Source organism: Myxine glutinosa, chromosome 4, assembly GCF_964187855.1.
Source record: "Myxine glutinosa chromosome 4, kmMyxGlut1.1, whole genome shotgun sequence".
Classification (NCBI taxonomy): Eukaryota; Metazoa; Chordata; class Myxini; order Myxiniformes; family Myxinidae; genus Myxine; species Myxine glutinosa.
The window spans coordinates 5944559-5966380 of NC_136264.1; the positions used below are offsets into that span (position 1 = coordinate 5944559).

Sequence of the window (21822 nt, forward strand, 5' to 3'; positions counted from 1 at the left end):
TTTGTCTTTTTGTGTGATTAATGTTAGCTCTTTCACGAGCCTCGATCTTGTATACAAAAAAAAGAAAAAAGAAAAAAAAGAAATGGAGATGATATTTTTTTAACGATGTTCAAAAGATTTTAATCAAAACCAAATTAATGTTTTGTTTTTTTTCGTTTCAAGAAGGATAAGGAATAATGAAGGAAGTAATAAAAAGCACAATGAGATCATACATTTTAACACGCAATATAATTTTTATTTTTTTATTTTTGCTTTTTGAGAAGAAGAGGATGAAGTGTAATAGAGAAGGATAAGAGGACACCCAGAATAAAAGAGCTTGCATAATTATATAATTGACCTATGGCCAAGACAGACCATCACAAATTTGACAATTTAGAGTTAAGTAGACACAGATAAAACTTGGGAGTGGATACAAAAACACTATTGAAAACAGACAAAATAACAAGGGAAGGCAGGACAGGTCTGATGTAAAATATTAACTGTTGGTTTTCAAAGAAGAGGCAAAAGCACATCCACCCAAAAATGGTGTTTCTTCTCCATTCGGTGTTTTGGTATTTTTCTATGTTTTGCATTGTCCCACATTCCTCTTTCCCTTTTGCTCCTCATCTTTCAGCGCATCTTCGTGTTCTGTTTTATTGCAATCTTTTGGTTTTACAAGCATGGCCAGTTGTGCCACGGCAGCCTCATGACAAGGATAACACAGTGGTTTGCCATGCCTTCCCAATGATAGGCAGGGCAAGCAATTTGCAATTAGTTCAGGGTGTAATTGTAATATGTCGCATACTCTTCACAAGGGATGCCCGCCATGGCATCTTCAATGTGCGCAAAACTGATGTCGGCAGATGGGACATCTGGTTTGAAATGACGTTTGTTTGGAACTCGGCTTCAAAGGCTGTTAATCCACACTCGCAAATAATAATAACAAATAAGAAATAATAATAACAAAAAAAAATTTAAACAATAACAACAAATAAAAAATTATGATTTAAACAATAAGAACAAATAAAAAATAATAATTTAAATAATAATAACAAATAAAAAATAATTTAAATAATAATAACAAAAAAAAAATTCAACAATAAGAACAAATAAAAAATGATTTAAACAATAAGAACAAATAAAAAATAATAATTTAAATAATAACAACAAATAAAAAATAATAATTTAAATAACAAATAAAAAATAATAATTTAAATACGTAATAACAAATAAATAATAATAATTTAAATAATAAGAACAAATAATAAATAATAAAAATAACAAATAATAAATAATAATTTAAAGAATAACTTAATTTTAATAATATCTTAATTTAATAACTTAATAATTTAATAATAATTTAATTAAAATAATAAGTGAGGTATAATCACAATAATAATATATAAATAATAATTTAACTAATAAGAACAAATAATAAATAATAATTTAAATAAGAACAAATAATAAATAATAATTTAAATAATAATAAGAAATAATAAATAATAATTTAAATAATAAGAACAAATAATAAATAATAATTTAAATTATAAGAACTAATAATAAATAATAATTTAAATAATAACAACAAATAATAATGCACCACACCTCATTTTACAATGAATTTCACTTTTGACGAGGGCACAGAACCTTTTGCGGCTGTGAAAGCCGCTTTAGAAAGGAACGCGTGTGCTTCAAAACACCAAATTATGTACAAACAAACATTTGTGTAATGTGTGCTTAAAAATAAAAAGATCATTGAAAAGTTCATATGCCTGCTTGATGCATGTTATAGTCACGATTTAAATGTGTTCAAAAGGTTTTCGTTCAAAAAGTTTCATTCAATGCATGCATTCGCACGTTCTCCCATCAAATACTTGCTTTTTAATTTATAACATCATCTGAAGCAAAACAAAATGCTTTTTGTTTCTGGTTATTTTTAAAAACAGCTCTCATTCAATTTAACTGGCACCCTCGTTGGAGAGAAGCATGTGTATTGCTATACTGCTCAAACTTTCCAAAATGTAAACCAATAAACCACATCAGTGCAAAAGGGAGCAGCAAGTACACTCAGGAATCACACTTCCAAACCCATAACAGTCCTGCCAACACTGGATGCTTTGGATGCGGGCAGCAGGCCTGCAGTTCCCCTGGGTGTAATAGCCTGGCAGGAGCCACACAACAACAATTCCAAATTTTTAAACCCTCACAATTATCTCTTATGAAATGAACTAGTCATCAACCTACATTGTGAACCACGATATGGTGTGTCAAATTACAAGTTAAACACACTATCGTCACAATTGAAAGAGGGGGCGAGAATAAGAGATAAAAAAAATACATCCACAGTGGAAAAGACTCAACAAACACAAGTACTTTGGAATTGATAAACAATATAAATACTTACAATATTTTATTAGAATTTAATATTTGGAGTAGATAAATAATAAAACAAATCAAATCAAATTGCCTGCTGAATTAATGGAGCTTCCTGCAACTGCTTTGGAAATTTCAGACCAGAAAAGCTTCGTTGTCACGTCACGTGATGCGAGTCCACTGGATTATTTTGGGTTTCGATCTGAGTGGGCTGTTAGTGTGCAGTGTACAAACGAGTCCGTTCACCTGCCATTAGTTCCATTCGTGCTCTCGAATGGTCTAACGTGGTAAGTTGCATTCTCATTGCCTTGTACTGTTTGTTCTTGTGCGTCATAAACACTCCAACAAATATTGTTAAGGGCAGCCATGACGTAGGTGCAATGCATGGGTTTCAAAATGACAACTTCGACATGCCTTGCTTCCTCAATAATGATCAGAGAGATCATGAAATAGTGTCTCCTGTAGGCTGTAAGAATGACCTTACAGGTGATATATATTTGAACCAGTGCACACAAGTGGTCATTGTAAATCAAGTTGAATGACATTCAGTGACCAAAATGCACAGCAAAAACAGAATTATAGAATATGGCAATCAATATACGACCCGGTGTGTACCCCGGTTTAGAATAGGTACACCGTATCCCTGCGTGTCGTAAGAGGCGACTAAAAGGGTTGGCGTCAGGAAGGCCATCCGGCCATAAAAACATTGCCTCAAAATGGGAACCATGACAATTACAACTACATATGGGCAGGGTACAGCCCGAAGAGGAGATCGGTTTCTGAGGTTTGGGCCATGGAATGTAGGGACAATGAGAGGGAGATCAGGAGAAGTGGTGGAAGTATTGGTCAGAAGAAGAGTGGACATATGTTGTGTGCAAGAGACGAGATGGAAGGGAAGTGGTGTGAGAATGGTGAAGGGTAGGCAGGGACAGAAATACAAGTGTGTGTGGCAAGGGTGCCTGGAGGGCGTGAATGGTGTTGGTGTCCTGTTTTCTGAGGAGTTTGTAGACAGTGTGGTGAGTGTGACTGCAGTGAGTGAAAGGTTGATGATGGTGAAAATGATGATTGGAAAGCTCTTGCTGAACGTCATCTCGGGATATGCTCTGCAGGTTGGTCGGAGCGATGGAGAAGGACACGTTCTGGTGTGCGATAGAGAAGCTGATGGAAAACGTGAAAGATGAGGAAGTTGTTGTGGTAGGAGGAGACCTAAATGGACATGTGGGAAGGAGTATGGATGGTTTTGACGGAGTTCATGGGGGTTACGGATATGGTGTGAGAAATGGAGAAGGTGAAAGGATTTTGGAGTTTGCTGATGGAGCTGATTTGTTGATTTGTAATACTCAGTTCCAGAAAGAGGATAATATGCTTGTTACATACACGTCAGGTGGGTCGACGACAAACGTTGACTACCTGCTGGTGCGTAGGCAAGATAGGGGGCACCTCCGGGGCACAAAGGTGATCCCAGGGGAGGGGGCTGTTTCACAGCACAACTTGGTTGTCTGAGACATAAGGGTGAAAGGTGCGAGCAGAGCTCGGCGGGTGAAGTACCAACCGAGAATGAAGGTGTGGAGGTTGAAAGAGGTGACAGTAAGGGAGGCATTAAAAGAGAGGCTGAGTAGGGTAGAGGATGATGTGGTTGAGCTTGAAAGTGGTTGGATGTCAATGAAAGAAAGTCTGTTGGGAGCCGTTGGTGAGGTATGTGGATGGACAAAAGGACCACCGAGGCACTCGGAAACATGGTGGTGGGATGAAGTTGGAAAGAGGATTGATGAGAAGAGGAAGAAGTTCAAGGAGTGGCAGAAGGCGAAGGTTATGGGGGCAAAAAAGCAGAGCATGAAAGTTATAAAGCAGCCAAGAAGGCTGCAAAGAAAGAGGTAGCAAAAATAAATATATAATAACCACCTTTAGAGGCCATTTTTCCCCGCAAAGCGGGGGTTGACCTTTTTCGGGAACCGTGGTTGTTGTTGTTTTTCGGTCCCCTTTTTGAAGCAATGTTTTACGGCCGGATGCCCTTCCTGACGCCAACCCTTTTTGCCGCCTTTAACGACAAACAGGGAATTACCAGTGAACTGGTACTCAATTAGCCGACCTCGGAAGGATGACAGGCTGAGTCAACCCCCCTGGCGTTAATTCAGCAATCGACCGGGATTCGAACCCAGGATCCTAGGATCCTAAGCCGGCACCCTAGCCACTAGCCCAACACCAAGGATAATTAGCCCAACACTAGGTGTTGACCACTAGCCCAACACCAGCAAAGGTGCAGGATAATTCTTAAATGGAAGAAGTTTGGAACAACCAGGACTCTTCCTAGAGCTGGCCGCCCGGCCAAACTGAGCAATCGGGGGAGAAGGGCCTTGGGAAGAGAGGTGACCAAGAACGCGATGGTCACTCTGGATGAGCGCCAGAGATCCTGTGTGAAGATGGTAGAAACTTCCAGAAGGACAACCATCTTAATGGAGGCCACTGTGCTCTTGGGAAACTTCAATGCAGCAGAGATTTTTTTGTACGCTTCCCCAGATCTGTACCTCGACACAATCCTGTCTCTGAGCTCTGCAGGCAGTTCCTTCGACCTCATGGCTTGGTTTTTGCTCTGATATGCATTGTCAGCTGTGAGACCTGATATAGACAGGTGTGTGCCTTTCCAAATCATGTCCAATCAATTGAATTTACCACAGGTGGACTCCAATCAAGGTGTAGAAACATCTCAAAGATGATCAAGAGAAATGGGAGGCACCCGAGCTAAATTTCAAGTGTCATAGCAAAGGGTATGAATACTTATGTAAATGTGATATTTCAGTTTTCTCTTTTTAATAAATTTGCAAAACTTTCTAAAGTCCTGTTTTCTCTTTGTCATTATGGGGTATTGAGTGTAGATTGATGAGGGAAAAATGAATTTAAACGATTTCAGCAGAAGGCTGCAACATAACAAAATGTGAAAAAAGTGAAGGGGTCTGAATACTTTCTGAATGCACTGTATATGGTATTGTTGCCAAGGGATAGTTTCCTAGTTCAGAAATTAAAACACCAAAGGGTAGCACAACAGGCCAGCAAGGCAAATCTTGGATCACACCTTTCTAGCAGCAGGTGGTCTCGATCCAAGACTGTGCAGGTATCATGTACCAGGTGAAATGTACCCTTCCAGAAGGATGGAGTGAGGTATAATGTGACTGCAATATGCATATGGCGAGACCCAATGTTTTCGTCATCGCGTTCCTTGTAATATTGGGTCTGGTCAGGTGGGTAGGGGATGGACTTTGCTTTATAACTTCTCTTTCTGATAAGGAAAAAGTCGTTTTGCTTCGATTAAACAGGATGGACGGATGGATGCACAATTTCAATTGATAGATTATATACTAACTAGTATAAAACCTTATCCAGCTGCTTGCACCATCCAGTTTTCGCCATTTGTTTGAGGTTTGTATTGTGTGGGTATGTCCATAGTCTCTCCCGTTAGACCACCCTCTCAGCTCTTCACATGCCATGCTTCCAGTATCGATCTGCGTCGTTTGTCGGACGGCGTGTCTACAACACGGGTCCCATCAAAGTCAAACTTGAGGCCAGATTGCAGGAAATGATGTGCTGTGGCTGACTGCGTCACCTTTCCCAGCCTAACTGCTCTGTCATGTTCATCTGGCCTTTGTTTCAAATTTCTTCCAGTTTCACCAACGTAGAATTGGTCAAAAGTCATTGCATGATGAATGGTAAACTACTGCGGATTTATCACCAGTTCATATTGCGCCCTTCAGTTTGTCAAATGGCATTGCGGATGGTGCGTACAGGCTCGTCGGGTACACCAGTCTGTGCTCTGCGTACAATCTTGCCAATCCTTTTGGAAAGGCCCGGGTGGCACTGCGGTGGACAGTGTCCAGGCTTGTCTGGGCTCCTTCCGTTCTGTCCGTTTTGGTTATTTCAAGGTGGAGAGCACCCCTTTGATATATCCATTTCTGAATATATTTCATTGCATCGGCTTTGGAAGACGACAGTCCATGCCGGAGCTGCCAATGTCCGTGCTACGCTGCGTTTGTGGCAGATTGATTTGCAGTAATTGAAATGCAGTAATCTGTTGGTGTGGGTTGCTTTCCTGGACGTCTTTAGGTAGCCATCAGGTGTACGGTGTACCTCCACATCCAAAACTTGGATTAAATCCAACCGGCTGCATTTCATTATAAACCCCCCACCTCCCATTATCGCCCTCTCACCCCCACCTCCATATACAACCCTTGGCACACCTCTGCAACCTCTTGCACAATGCATTCAGCATTGCTCTCAGGATTCTAAAATGTAAAAAAGGGAATTCCTCCTGGATATCACTGCGCATGCATGAGATAATACAGAATGCAAACACTCGATGCCCTTGGATTATAATTTCATGACATGGGAGGCAAATCATTTCACATACTGTATTCTTCAGCACAGTCGAGAAAAAAAATGATTTGTGCCACACAAATCACTGCTACAAAGTAACGTCACTCCTTAGATTTCCAAAGAGATGACCCTTATGAGGAAGTGTGCAAGCCTTAACTTTACTCGGTGTACATCGAAAATGTTTTGTAAAATAATATTTCCCAAGGAGAGCAATTTCCCAATCTAGTACCGAATGAAAGCGGCTCCTGATCAGCTTCTGCAAACCTAACTTAGAAATCCCAATTTCTATGAAGATCACGATTGTCATAATGACGAAGGAAAATGAGCAATTGAGGTAAGGCGACAACATTTTGAACCACCTTTAGAGGCCATTTTCCCCACAGAGCGGGGGTTTGCCTTTTTCAGGCACCGTGGTCCCCTTTTTGAAGCAATCTTTTATGGCCGGATGCTCTTCCTGCCTCAACTCTGTGTTCGCCTCGAAATCCTTAGTCCCAAACCCATCTCTCTCTGTTCCCACCTTTCCCAGTCGAACCCAAGTGCTCCTGGACTCTGTGTCCTTCTCTCCTGACAAGGTGGAGGAGTTTTTGTCAAACCTCGACTCTGATTCTGCAACTGGACCAGACGGCATCAGCCCACGGGTCCTAAAATCCTGCTCTGCCGCTCTATCTCACCCTCTCTCTGTTCTTTTCACCCTATCTTTTGCTCAAGGTCATCTGCCAGCATCCTGGAAATCAGCTAACATTACCGCTTTACACAAAAAAGGTGCAAAAACAGATCCTTGCAACTACAGACCAATCAGCCTGCTCCCAATTATCAGCAAAGTCATGGAATCCATCATTGCTTCGGATATGAAATCTTTCCTCTTCTCCAATGGCTTGATCTCTGATCATCAATTTGGTTTCAGACCAGGTCACTCTACTCTGGACATGCTGCTTCTGCTGTCTCAACAATGGATGGAGGTCCTGAATGCCAAACAGGAAATCAGAGCTGTCTCCCTTGACATATCAAGGGCCTTTGATACGGTCTGGCACCCAGCTCTGCTCACCAAACTCTCCTCCTATGGTATCCATGGAAATCTCCATGCATGGCTTGCGGACTTCCTCTCTGGTCGTAGTCAACGTGTGGCCCTGAATGGATTTCTCTCATCTCCCCTTCCTGTTCAGGCTGGAGTTCCCCAAGGAAGTGTGCTGGGCCCTGTGCTTTTTCTGGTCTTTATCAATGATCTCTCTGACTCTCTGGAAAATCCTCTCTATCTCTTTGCTGATGACTCCACTCTCTGCCGCTCCATTCCTCTTCCCTCAGATAGGCAGTCTGCAGCCTCCTCACTCTCTGAAGACCTGGACAAAATCACAGACTGGTCAAACAAGTGGAACATGTCTTTCAATCCTGCCAAATCTCACTCTCTTACTATGTCTCTCCGAAAAGATCGACTGGACAACCCTCCCATCTACTTTCTCAACAATCCTCTCCAAGAAGTTCTGTCACTCAAGCTTTTGGGTCTCACTATCTGCCATGATCTTTCTTGGGAAAACCACATTTCCAAGCTGGCCTCCAAAGCCAGTCGCCGACTGGGCATCCTCCGTCGTGCGAAGTCCTTCCTCAGCACACCTGAGCTCCTCACCACATACAAGGCTTTCATCCGCAGCTCAATGGAATACTGTTCTCCCCTATGGGCTGGTGCTCCTGCCTCACACCTGGCTCGGCTTCACGCTGTTGAATCCAAAGCTTTCAAAATCATTGGAATCTCCCGCGATGAAGCTATCTCTGAGGGCCTTTCACTCACTCACCGCAGGCAGGTAGGTGGTCTTTCTGTCTTCTACCGACTCCTCTCCGGCCTTGCTCCCCCAGCTCTCTCCGTGCTCTGTCCCCCAAATATTCCTACAGGTCGCACAAGATCTGCCAGCAACCCTCTGATGGTTAAACTGCCGAAATCTCGGCTCTCTGCTCACCTTCACTCTTTCATTCCTCTTTTCTCCCGCCTGTGGAACAAACTCCCACACTCCCTTCAATCCCTCTCCTCCCTCCAGGTCTTTAAAACAGCTGTTCACCACCATCTCTCATCTTCCCCCATCCATAACCTTGATCTTTTCTACCCCCACTAATTCACCCCAGATCCACCTTGTTTTAAATTCCAACTTATTTCCTGGAAATCCTGGCAGTGTCCATATGTTTATACCTCTCCCACCCCCCCCCCTTCACATGCCTCCGCCCCTTCACATGCCTCCCCCCTTCACATGCCTCCCCCCCAAAGCCCTCTCCCTCCCACAGATCTCTCGATGTCTCCATGTCTCTCGGTCCCTGCTCTCAAATGTTGTGTTTGTGTCCTTTCCCCTCTCTCCCCATCTTGTCTACCGCTCCCGATGTTATTTGTTTTATGTGTCTGTTTGTCTTTCTGTGTGATTAATTTTCGCTCTTTCACGAGCCTCGATCTTGTATACAAAAAAAAAAAAAAAAAAAAAAAAAAAAAACCCTGTTAGTCGACTCTTGTGACACACAGGGAATTACCAGTGAACTGGAACTCAATTTGCCGACCTCAGAAGGATGACAGGCGGGGTCAACCCGCCTGGTGTTAATTCAACGATCAACCGGGATTCAAACCCAGTATCCTAGGATCCCAAACCAGCACCCTACCCGCTAAGCCAACAAACCCAGGATCCGAGGAGCCCAAGCCAGCACCCTAACCGATAAGCCAACGAACCCAGGATCCTAGGATCCCAAGCCAGCACCCAAACCACTAAGCCAACGAACCCAGGATCCCAGGATCCCAAGCCCGCACCCTAAACGCTAAGCCAACGAACCCAGGACCCAAGGATCCCAAGCCAGCACACTAACAGCTAAGCCAACGAACCCAGGATCCTAGGATCCCAAGCCAGCACCCTAACCGCTAAGCCAACAAACCCAGGATCCCAAGCCAGCACCCAAACCACTATGCCAACGAACCCAGGATCCGAGGATCCCAAGCCAGCACCCTAACCACTAAGCCAACGAACCCAGGATCCTAGGATCCCAAGCCGGCACCCTCACCGCTAAGCCAACGAACCCAGGATCCTAGGATCCCAAGCCCGCACCCGAACCGCTACGCCAACGAACCCAGGATCCTAGGATCCCAAGCCGCACCCTAACCGCTAAGCCAACGAACCCAGGATCCTAGGATCCCAAGCCGGCACCCTCACCGCTAAGCCAACGAACCCAGGATCCCAAGCAGGCACCCTAACCGCTAAGCCAACGAACCCAAGATCATAGGATCCCAAGCCAGCACCCTAACCGTTAAGCCAACGAACCCAGGATCCTAGGATCCCAAGCCAGCACACTAACCACGAAGCCAACGAACCCAGGATCCTAGGATCCCAAGCCAGCACCCTAACCGCTAAGACAATGAACCCAGGATCCTAGGATCCCAAGCCGGCACCCTAATCGCAAAGCCAACGAACCCAAGATCATAGGATCCCAAGCCAATACCCTAACCGCTAAGCCAACGAACCCAGAATCCTAGGATCCCAAGCCGCACCCTAACCGCGAGGCAAACGAACCCAGGATCCTAGGATCCCAAGCCTCACCCTAACCGCTAAGCCAACGAACCCAAGATCATAGGATCCCAAGCCAGCACCCTAACCACTAAGCAAACGAACCCAGGATCCTAGGATCCCAAACCAGCACCCTAACTGCTAAGCCAACGAACCCAGGATCCTAGGATCCCAAACCGGCACCCTAACCGCTAAGTCAACGAAACCAGGATCATAGGATCCCAAGCAGGCACCCTAACTGCGAAGCCAAAGAACCCAGGATCATAGGATCCCAAGCCACACCCTAACAGCTAAGCCAACGAACCCAGGATCATAGGATCCCAAGCCGCACCCTAACCGCTAAACCAACGAACCCAGGATTCTAGGATCCCAAGCCACACCCTAACAGCTAAGCCAACGAACCCAGGATCATAGGATCCTAAGCCGCACCCTAACCGCTAAACCAACGAACCCAGGATTCTAGGATCCCAAGCCGGCACCCTAATCGCTAAGCCAACGAACCTAGGATCCTAGGATCCCAAGCCAGCACCCTCACCGCTAAACCAACGAACGCAGGATTCTAGGATCCGAAGCCGGCACCCTAATCGCTAAGCCAACGAACCTAGGATCCTAGGATCCCAAGCCGCACCCTAACCGCTAAGCCAACACCAGACTTAAGGTGAGAACATTTTACTGGTTATAAAAGCTTTGAACCCTCTTACCATCAGCAAAAAATGAAGCTCCCTACAAAATGAATGCTACTGGTGGAAAGTGTCATGACTCATGAGGCACAAGTGCACATGTTGAGATCTCCAATGATAGTTACTAGTCAATGTAACCTGTGTAATACGTACTGAATATTTGACTGCAAGTGGCAATGCAAAGTTCAGAGAGACAAGGCCTACCGGAAGTGATAAACTGGGTGATGTGTTTATTTCTACAAATACCATGACCATCAATCATGGTTGCCGTTTCTACCAGAAGATGGCAGTTCATACGCAACATGTGACCTACCTGGGTACCGAATTGGTTTACAGTGCTGCTCAGCCAACAGTCACACAGATAGCATACAGAGCAACCTGATGCCAATGGATATCCAATCAGATTAGACCATTTGATGCCAGCATTTTTTACAGGAATTTAGAATTTGTTCTTGGTGCCGGTGGTAACTCGCAAACTCTTCACAAAAGACACGATGAGATATTTAACGTCAAACAACAACCAGTGCTGGCAGACAGTTCCTCAGGCTTAACATCTTTCGAATCGACGTCACACACATTGATGAATCGCCGTGCATGAAAAACATCAGGTTGGAAGTTTATCGTCCGTCGAGATTCGAACCCACGCTAGACAGCTCAAAAGCAGGTGCACACCACTTGAAGCAACCGTGCGGGCACGCAAGCACGAACACAACTTTCACTTTAACTTGACAAGGAGATATTTGACACCAACATTTGGTTCATATTGGTTTCCATGCTATCAATGACTGATACGACACCCAAGATAGAACCAGCTTGCATCGCAATCTCGTGTTTTTTCATATACAAGGTCGAGGCTCGTCAAAGAGCTAGGGCACAGAACAGATCAGGACACAACATGGAGGAGAAAGGGAAATGCCAACAGCATAGCAGAGTTAGTTCGGGCATTTTATAATTTTTTTGAAAAATCTGTGAAAAAATTGCTTACCAATAGCTTTCTTCACCAATGTGTTCATGTAGGTGTCTACAAACACCCCTCAATTTATTCCTTCCCAAATCCTTGGGGAAAAGTCAAAATTCAAAATGGCGTCCAAAATGGAAAAATTGTGGATAAAGTCATTGTTTGGCCAGAAATTTAATACTTAATATGGGGAAGAAACCACAAAAATATTGTTCTAGGACAATTGTGAACTCTTGCTAAGCATATTTGTATTATTATCTTGCTTTATATCCAAGATGGTGGCCAAAATGATGTCCAAAATGGCCGCTAAAATGTGAAAATTGTGGATAAAGTCATAGCCTGGCCAGAAATGTAATAATTATTATCTTGCTTCAATAATAGGTGTCTACTGAGACCTCTCAATTGATTCAGTATGGAAGGGGATGTAATAGCTGCACCTGGCCATGGCTTGAGGTGTTTCATCTGTGATGATCCTGGGACTGAGATGCAGAAGCTGTCAAAAGTCACCCAAAAAGGCCACTCACAGATGTTATCATATTCTGAGTGCGTGGACGATGCGGCGCTGATCAGGAGACTAAATGAGGACTGGAAAAACGGAGATGACCCCAAGTTGAGATATCATTTGGATTGCAGAACCGAGTTATACAATCGTGTGAAACGTATATCCACTGCAACTGCAACTGCTAATCGTAAGTTTTTAGATTATCATTCAGAAGAAGTAGCCACTTGCAGAGATTTCGATCCCAATCTGTTATAAGTTGTGATGTTGCAAATGAAGAAAAACTAACCAAAACTACCTTTCTACACAATCCATTCCCTAGGACAAGACGAGGAGGACCGAAAGCCAGACAAGGCTGCCCTAGCAAGGGTCCTGAAAGCATTTGTGGAACCCGTTGAACAACACCCCTGCATGAGCCTGGTGATTGATGGTGGGTGGCTCCTGCACAACGTCAGATGGGAGGCGAAGCTCACCTGGAAGGACATCGCTGAGAGCTACCTCCAGTTTGTGAAGTCCATGGGGAGCCATTGCCTCAGGATCACTGTGGTCTTTGACGGATACGGCAGCTCCACCAAGGACCATGATCACCTGAGACGAACAAAGAACGCATGCTGCGACATTCTGATTCGCCCAGACATCAAAAGCCTCGTTCCAAGAGAAAAGTTCCTCGACAACAAGAGCAACAAGACCCAGCTCATTTGGCTACTTGCTGAGACATTCGGTAGAAATGGTATCAGTGTACAGGAATGCCCCGATGATGCAGACACCTCTAACGTCCGAACAGCTCCAGATGAGGCAAGAGAGTCCCCTGTTGAGGTGAGGGCTGAGGACACCGACATCATGGTTTTGCTGATTCATCATGCTGCAGACCACCCGATCTTCCTCACAACAGCCAAAGACACATCTTACGATGTCGGAAAGATCCGGGAGCCCCTCCCAGAGAGATACCGGAAGTATCTGATCTTCTTGCACAGCTTCTCCGGCTGCGATACAGTGTCCGCGATTTCTGGGTTTAGCAAATCAACTTTGCTAACCAAGCTCTGCAAGACTGACAAAGCAGAGAGGGCCATGGACGTGTTTCTGGACATCCGAGCCAAGAAAGATGACATCATCAAAGCCGGCTGTGAACTATTCAAGCTCATGTTCCGCGGTAACCCATCCAAAGACTTGGGGGACTTGAGATTTGACATCTTCAGCAAGCGGGCCGCTGCTGGGAGCATCAAACCTGAGAAACTGCCCCCGACAACAGAAGCTGCAGCACAGCACTCTCTCCGGGCTTATCTCCAGACTAGAGATTGGCTGCTGCTGCAAACTCCATCATTGGATGTCCTGGACTACGGATGGAAACTCGGTGACCAAGGTTATGCGCCGGTCCCTACAACAGACCCTATCGCACCAGACTATCTTCTGAAGTTTGTCTGCTGCAACTGTGAGGGGGAATGTAGCACACTCAGGTGCTGCTGTAAAAAGCAAGGAGGCAAGTGTATTTCTGCTTGCGGCAACTGTCATGGTAACTCTTGCCAGAACATCAACCAGCCAGATGACGAGAGGAGTGTGGGATATGCTGGGGATTAGGATGAGTAGGGTGAACTAGAGAACTGACTAACCGAGGTTTCAATTGAGATACATTTCTATTTCTATATAAAGCTATGACTTTATCCACAATTTTCACATTTTAGTGGCCATTTTGGACATCATTTTGGCCACCATCTTGGATATAAAGCAAGATAATAATACAAATATGCTTAGCAAGAGTTCACAATTGTCCTAGAACAATATTTTTGTGGTTTCTTCCCCATATTAAGTATTAAATTTCTGGCCAAACTATGACTTTATCCACAATTTTTCCATTTTGGACGCCATTTTGAATTTTGACTTTTCCCCAAGGATTTGGGAAGGAATAAATTGAGAGGTGTTTGTAGACACCTACATGAACACATTGGTGAAGAAAGCTATTGGTAAGCATTTTTTTCACAGATTTTTCAAAAAAATTATAAAATGCCCTCACTGAGTGAGAAAGTCGACGGAGACGGACAACCAAGAGATGCAGGTAACGATGACGGGTAGGGGAGAACGCAAGAGGTGAACAAGGTGGATACATGAAGAAAGCTTTGTGAAGGATGGGAAGTAGTTTAACAGGTGTAGAAAAGATCATGGTTTTGGATGGGGAATGACTTGAGATGGTGGTGAACAGCAGTCTTGAAGACCTGGAGGGAAAGTATGAGATTGAAGAAAGTGTGGGAGGTGGCTGCAAAGGTGAGAAAAAAAGGAATAAATGAGTGGAGGTGAGCAATGGTTCTGGATTTCGGTCGTTTCACAAGGAGGGGGTTGCTGGTGGACTGCGTGCGTCGTGCTACAGGAGTGGCAACATACTACTACCACAGCTACATACCTGTGGGAGTGGGGGTTGCACAGAGCATGGAGAGGGCAGACGGTGCAAGACCAGAAATGAGGTGGAAGACGGACCACCGACTTGTCGGTGATGGAATAGGACCATCAACTCAGCTTCACCGGGAGGGATTCCAATGATCTTGAAGGCCTTGGTTTCCATGGCATCAAGCGGAGCAACATGTGAGGCAGGGGAGTCACCACATAGGGGAGAGCAGTACTCCATCATGCTGCGGATGAAAGCCTTGTAGTTGGATAGGAGTTCAGGTGTGCCAAGGAAGGGCTTTGCATGACGGAAGATGCCCAGTCGGTGCCTGGCTTTGGAGGCCAACTTTGAAATGTGGCTTGCCCAAGGGTGGTCATGGCTGAGAGTGAGACCCAAGAGTTTGAGTGACTGATCTTCTTCAATAAGGTTGTTGAGAAAGTAGATGGGAGGATTTGCCATGCGATCCTTTTGAGGAGAGAGAGTGAGTGGAAGCATTTCTCAGGCTTGAAAGACATATTCCAAGTGTTTGATCAGATTTTGATTTTGTCAATGTCTGAGGAGAGGGAAGAGACTGCTGCCTGTCTGACAAAGGGGTTAGGGATGACACAGCAGAGACTTGAGTCATCCACAAAAAGATAGAGGATTTTCAAGGGAGTCACAGAGATCGTGAATGAAGATTAGGAATAAGATGGGCCTAAGAACACTGCCTTGGGGCACTCCAGCCTTGACCGCGAGAGGAAATGAAAGGACTCCGTTGAGAGACACACATTGGCTACGAGAGTGGTGGAAGTCAGTAATCCAAGAGTGGAGTAGGCCTTGTATTCCATAGGCAAACAGTTTGGAGAGCAAGGCGGGTTGCCAGACTATCAAAAGCTCGAGGTATGTCTAGAGAGACGTCCCTGATCATGTCAGATATTAAGGGCCTCCATCCATTGCTGGGAGTGTATAAGTAGCATGTCCAAGGTAGAGTGACCAGGTTTGAATCCAAATTGATGATCAGAGATGAGGCTATTGGAGAAAAGGAATGATTTCATGTTGACTGTGATGATGGATTATATGACCCTGCTGGTGATTGCAAGTAAGCTAATTGGTCTGTAGTTGAGAGGAACCGTTTTTGCACATTTTTATGTAATGCTGTGATGTTGGCTGATTTCCAATCAGATGGAAGATGACATGTGGTAAATGACAGGGTGAAAAATGACCGAGGGAGTGGCGGCTGAGCAGTATGACCGGGAGGCAGCTGAGAGAGAGGACCATGGGGCGGCCGCGCGAGAGGACCATGAGGCGGCCGCGCGAGAGGACCACGGGGCGGCCGAGCGAGAGGACCACGGGGCGGCCGAGCGAGAGGACCACGGGGCGGCAGAGCGAGAGGACTGGGGTGGCAGAGCGAGAGGACTGGGGGCGGCAGAGCGAGAGGACTGGGGGCGGCAGAGCGAGAGGACTGGGGGCGGCAGAGCGAGAGGACTGGGGGCGGCAGAGCGAGAGGACTGGGGGCGGCAGAGCGAGAGGACTGGGGGCGGCAGAGCGAGAGGACTGGGGGCGGCAGAGCGAGAGGACTGGGGGCGGCAGAGCGAGAGGACTGGGGGCGGCAGAGCGAGAGGACTGGGGGCGGCAGAGAGAGGACTGGGGACGGCAGAGCGAGAGGACTGGGGGCGGCAGAGCGAGAGGACTGGGGGCGGCAGAGTGAGAGTACTGGGGGCGGCAGAGCGAGAAGACTGAGGACGGCGGAGTGAGAGAATGGGGGCGGAGCAAGACGACGGGGCGACAGAACTAGAGGATGGGGGGGGGAGCGGATTGAGCGGGTGTGGGTGGAGAAGTGGAAAGCAGCCAGAGGACGGAGGAAGAAGCAGAGTGAGTGCAGCAAGAGGACAGGTGGAGAAGAGGAGAGCAGCAAGAGGAAGGGGGCAGAACACAGTGAGAGTATGGGGGTGGAGGGCAGTGACAGGATGGGGGGTGGAGCGCAGCGAGAGGATGCGGGCGGAGCACAGTGAGAGGATGGAGACAGCAGAGCTAGAGGACGGGGTGGGGCTCTGGAGCAAGAGGGGAGGGTTGCGGGAACGAGAGGGAGGGGGACAGGGGAATGCAAATAAGAGGATGCGGGAAGAGGGCGAGGAAACGAGAGGATGGGGGAAGAGGGCAAGTGAAGTTAGAGGATGGGGAGGGGTGAGCAGAGCAAAACGACAGAGGAGGGTGATGAGGGGAACGAGAGGACTGGAGCTGATTGAGAGGACGGGGGCTTTGGGCGATGCATATACAAAGGACGGGGGTTGGAGGCAGAGTGGAGTGAGAGGACAGGGGAGGGGTGGAGCGAGAGGAAAGGGGAGGAGGTGGAGCAAGAGAGCTGGGGAAGGGAAAGCGAGAACGAGAGGGAATGTGAAGAGGTTGGATGAGAGGGGGATTTCAGATCAGGATGCTAATTTAATTTATTTAAGGAATAAAAGAAGCACAAAAACACAAATGAGAAAACATTTGTTTCTGCATCATAGCACAATTATATAACAGGTTTTGGTTCATTATTTGTTGGCACAAATAAAAGAATTAAAACTGTCAACATTCCTCCCACATGAAATAGGGGTTTCCCCCCCCCCCTCCCCCCCCCAGCCCCCATCCACTCTCCCCTCTCCACACAGGCCCTGCACAGCTGCAGACGTTTTCGGATCTCTACAAGCTGATTTATTTGACCTCGATTACCTCACCCATTGCACAGCACCTTCAGAAAGTATTCACACCCCTCGACTTTTTCACATTTTGTTGCTACAGTCTGAATTTAAAATGGATTAAATTGAGACTTTTTGTCACATATCTACACATAATACTCCATAATGTCAAAGTGGATTTTTTTTTTTAGAAATTATTACAAAATAATTGGAAATCAAATACACAAATATCTAATTTATATAAGTATTCAGCCTCCTGTGTCAATACTTTGTAGAAGCGTCTTTGGCAGAGATGACAGCTTGGAGTCATCTTGGGTATGTCTATCAGCTTTACACATCTGGATCTGGGGAGTTTCTCCCATTCTTCCTTGCAGATTTGCTCAGGCTCTGTAAAAGTTGGATGGGGAATGTCAGTGAACAGCAAACTTCAAGTCTTTCCACAGATTCTCAATGGGATTCAAGTCTGGGCTTTGGATAGGCCACTCAAGGACTTCCACGTTCTTGTTCTGAAGCCGTTCCAGTGTTCCTTTTCAGTATGATTGGGGTCATGTAAATCTTCGCTGCAGTCTGAGGTCTTTTGCACTCTGAAGCAGGATCTCCTCAAGAATTTGTCTGTATTTGGCTCCATTCATTGATATCTCTATCCTTACAAGTTTCCCACACCCTGCCGATGAAAAGCATCCCCATAGCATGATGCTTCCATCACCATGCTTCACAGTAGGGATGATGGTAGATGGGTGGTGAGTTGTGCTCGGTTTCCGCCAGACGTAGTGCTTTGCATTCAGGCCAAAGAGTTAAATTTTCATCTCATCAGACCGCAGAATATTTTGCCTCATGCTCTCAGTCTTTCACGTCCCATTTTGCAAACTCCATGCATGCTGTCATGTATGTGCCTTTTTCTCAGGAGTGGCTTCTGTCTGGACACTCTCCCATAAGCCAAGAGTTGTGAAGGACTGCAGAGGCTGTTGTCCTTCCAGCAGGTTCTCCCACCTCAGCCAAGAAACTTTGTAGTTCTGTCAGAGTGGTCTTTGGGTTCTTCACCTCCCTGCCCATGTGCCTTCTTGCCCAGTTGCTCAGTTTGGTCGGATGACCAGCTCGAGGAAGAGTCTGGGTAGTTCCATATTATTTACATTTTCTAAAGATGGAGCTCACTGTGTTCTTGGGAACTTTCAACACTCTAGAAATTGTTTTATCCCCTTCCCCAGATCTAGGCCTCCTCACAGTTCTAGCACGGAACTCTATTGATAATTCCTTGGACTTCATGGTGGAGTTTCTGCTCTGACATGCACTGCCAACTGTGGGACCTTATATAGAAAGGTGTGTTTCTTTATAAATCATCTCCAATCAATTGAATTGGTCACAGGCGGCCTCCAATCAAGTTGTAGGGACATCTCAAGGATGATCAAAGGAAATTGGATGCACCTCAGCCCAATTTGGAGTGTCATAGCGAAGAGGTTGAATACTTGTTGACAAGACGTTTCAGATTTTCATTTTTAATTATTTTGTAAAATATTCTAAAAAAGTTAATTCCACTTTGACATTATGACATTATGGTATTATGTGTAGATAAGTGAGAAAAAAATAATCTCAGTTCAATCCACTTTTAAATCAGGCTGCAACAACAAAATGTGAAAAAAGTCAAGTGGTGTGAATAAACTTTCTGAAGGCCCTGTAAATGGAAGAGGAGGAGAAGATACAAGCATGTTCTCATTCCTACTTTAAGCAGATTTTGATTTCAGGGTATAAAAGAACGTGGTGAAAGCCACATCATTTTCTAATCCCAAAGAGCAAGGATATAACCTTTTGTTAAAAAAAAAAAAAAATGGAATGCAGAGTCACAGCTCGTGAAAGAGCGAGAACACTGAATGGATCAGGATTCAAGAGAACAAAACGGAGCAGCAGAAAGAGAGGGGGAAGCACCAGCAGCACAATTGAAGTATAAAATAGGAGACACATAAGGGACGTGGGGAGGAATGAGTCGGGAAAAATATATGGGGTGTACAAGGTGGATGCAGCTAAGCAAACTCTCAAAGGAAAAACTGGAAATTATGAAGGAGGTGGGCTTGGGAGAGTTAACGGGGGTAGAAAATATCATGGTTTTGGATGGGGGGACTGAGATGCTGGTGAACAGCAGTATGGAAGAGCTGGAGGGAAGACTGAAATTGAAAAGCATGTGGAAGATGATTCCACAGGAGGGATAAAAAGGAGGAACAAATGAGTGGAAGTGAGCTGCGACCCTGTTTTTAGATAGTTGATGGTAGAACACATGCATCCTGCAGAAACCTGAGGGACGGGGGAGAGGTGGGGGAAGGTACAAAGCACAGGAAGAGCAAAGGATGCAAGACCAGAAAGAAGGCAGAGGAAGACGGAGACCACCTCCCGGTCTGTGACAGGAAATAGTAGACCCATAGACTCAGGTTCATCGTGCGATATTCTATTGATCTGAAAGTCCTTTGTTTCCACGGCATCAAGCTAAGTAAGGTGGGAGGAAGGGGCGCCAACCCAAAGGGGGTAGCAGTACTCCATTTCAAACTCCTACATACTGTGTCAACTCGAATGCAGGAAATTAAAATAAAATAAAAAGAACAGATACGCTCAGAAAAATCGGCAAGGAAATACTGAGTCAAACCAAATACAGGCACCGTCATCTGTAAGCTCTTAGCAACAAAATCCACTTTTGGCATTGACGACGTCGACCACTCCTATCGCACCGTGACGATGCATGGGGCTGCCGAAGCAGTTTCCTCGGCTATTGGGCGCAATCCTAGATGGGTTGCCACTCCGACGCAGGATACCCGAACGGCTCATTCGTCCCAGCAAGCTGGTACTCAATTTGCCGACCTCAGAGGGATGGCAGGCCGAGTCGACCCCATTGGCGTCATATCAACGATCGACCAGCATTCGAAACAGGATTCCTAGGATCCCAAGCCCACACCCTAACCTCTGAGCCAACACCAGGCACCTTTGGTACCTATGATCCGAGGATCCCAAGCCCACACCCTAACCTCTGAGCCAACACCAGGCACCTTTGGTACCTATGATCCTAGGATCCCAAGCCCACACCCTAACCTCTGGGGCCAACACCAGGCACCTTTGGCACCTAGGATCCTAGGATCCCAAGCACCTAGGATCCCAAGCCCACACCCTAACCTCTGAGCCAACACCAGGCACCTTTGGCACCGAGGATCCTAGGATCCCAAGCCCACACCCTAACCTCTGAGCCAACACCAGGCACCTTTGGCACCCAGGATCCTAGGATCCCAAGCCCACACCCTAACCTCTGGGGCCAACACCAGGCACCTTTGGCACCTAGGATCCTAGGATCCTAAGCACCTAGGATCCCAAGCCCACACCCTAACATCTGAGCCAACACCAGGCACCTTTGGCACCTAGGATCCTAGGATCCTAAGCACCTAGGATCCCAAGCCCACACCCTAACATCTGAGCCAACACCAGGCACCTTTGGCACCCAGGATCCTAGGATCCCAAGCCCACACCCTAACCTCTGGGGCCAACACCAGGCACCTTTGGCACCTAGGATCCTAGGAACCCAAGCACCTAGGATCCCAAGCCCACACCCTAACCTCTGAGCCAACACCAGGCACCTTTGACAGCTAGGATCCGAGAATCCCAAGCCCACACCCTAACCTCTGAGCCAACACCAGGCACCTTTGGCACCGAGGATCCTAGGATCCCAAGCCCACACCCTAACCTCTGAGCCAACACCAGGCACCTTTGGCTACACTTTATCTTAAAGTGAAAAGCTCATTTTTTCACACAGAAATTTCACTTGATCCTAAGGCAAATTTGCCGCTCTTTACAACCGAGCTCGTTAAATTAAAAGGAGTGAAAGAGTCAATGTAAAAGCGGAAATTAAACAAGGTCCGGTCCCACATCACACGGGCTGCCATCTCAAGTCCACGTGGGCTTCTCCTGAGCACGCTTTGACTAGGTGGCGTGGTGGGGGAATGAAGTAACCCGAGCAGCAGGTATTGCAAACAGTAATCAAAGCAAATGTTACCCAAATGTGAATCGTGTCTATATGACTAAAAATGCGACAACAACTACATCGCTGCTTCTTCCACAGCAACAGTGAACCAAACGCATGGAGGAAAAACGGTTTGACGATGCAACTCGCACATTCATCATGTGCTTTACATTGGAGCGTCGGCGTGACGACCTCAGAGCGGACCCTCACGACATTCAAGCAGGTATGATAGCCGGCTCATACACTATTCGATGCATGATCCAACATGCTGTACCAGCTCGAATATCAAGATTTTTATTACAATCAACAAAATGATTGTTGGAGGCCCATTTTAAGGCGTTTTCAGATAGCCCTGGCCAAAGCTACACCATGTAGTGTATGTTTCTCTTTTTTCGATACAACAATGTATGAGATCGTGTTTTCAA

At 46.0% G+C, this 21822-nt stretch overlaps 1 protein-coding gene and 1 long non-coding RNA gene across 6 annotated transcripts in view; one reads left to right on the top strand and one right to left on the bottom strand.

Moving 5' to 3' along the window:
* The window catches only part of LOC137424380 (progesterone receptor), a 411636-nt gene that overhangs the window by 340372 nt on the left and 49442 nt on the right, over nt 1–21822 (bottom strand). The gene's annotated exons all lie outside the window — the stretch shown is intronic.
* LOC137426039 (uncharacterized) overlaps nt 21307–21822 on the top strand; it is a 29147-nt gene continuing 28631 nt past the window's right edge. Inside the window, exons 1-2 of the long non-coding RNA XR_010984163.2 lie at nt 21307–21398; nt 21503–21620. This is a non-coding gene — a long non-coding RNA (uncharacterized LOC137426039). The remainder of the gene's footprint in view (nt 21399–21502; nt 21621–21822) is intronic.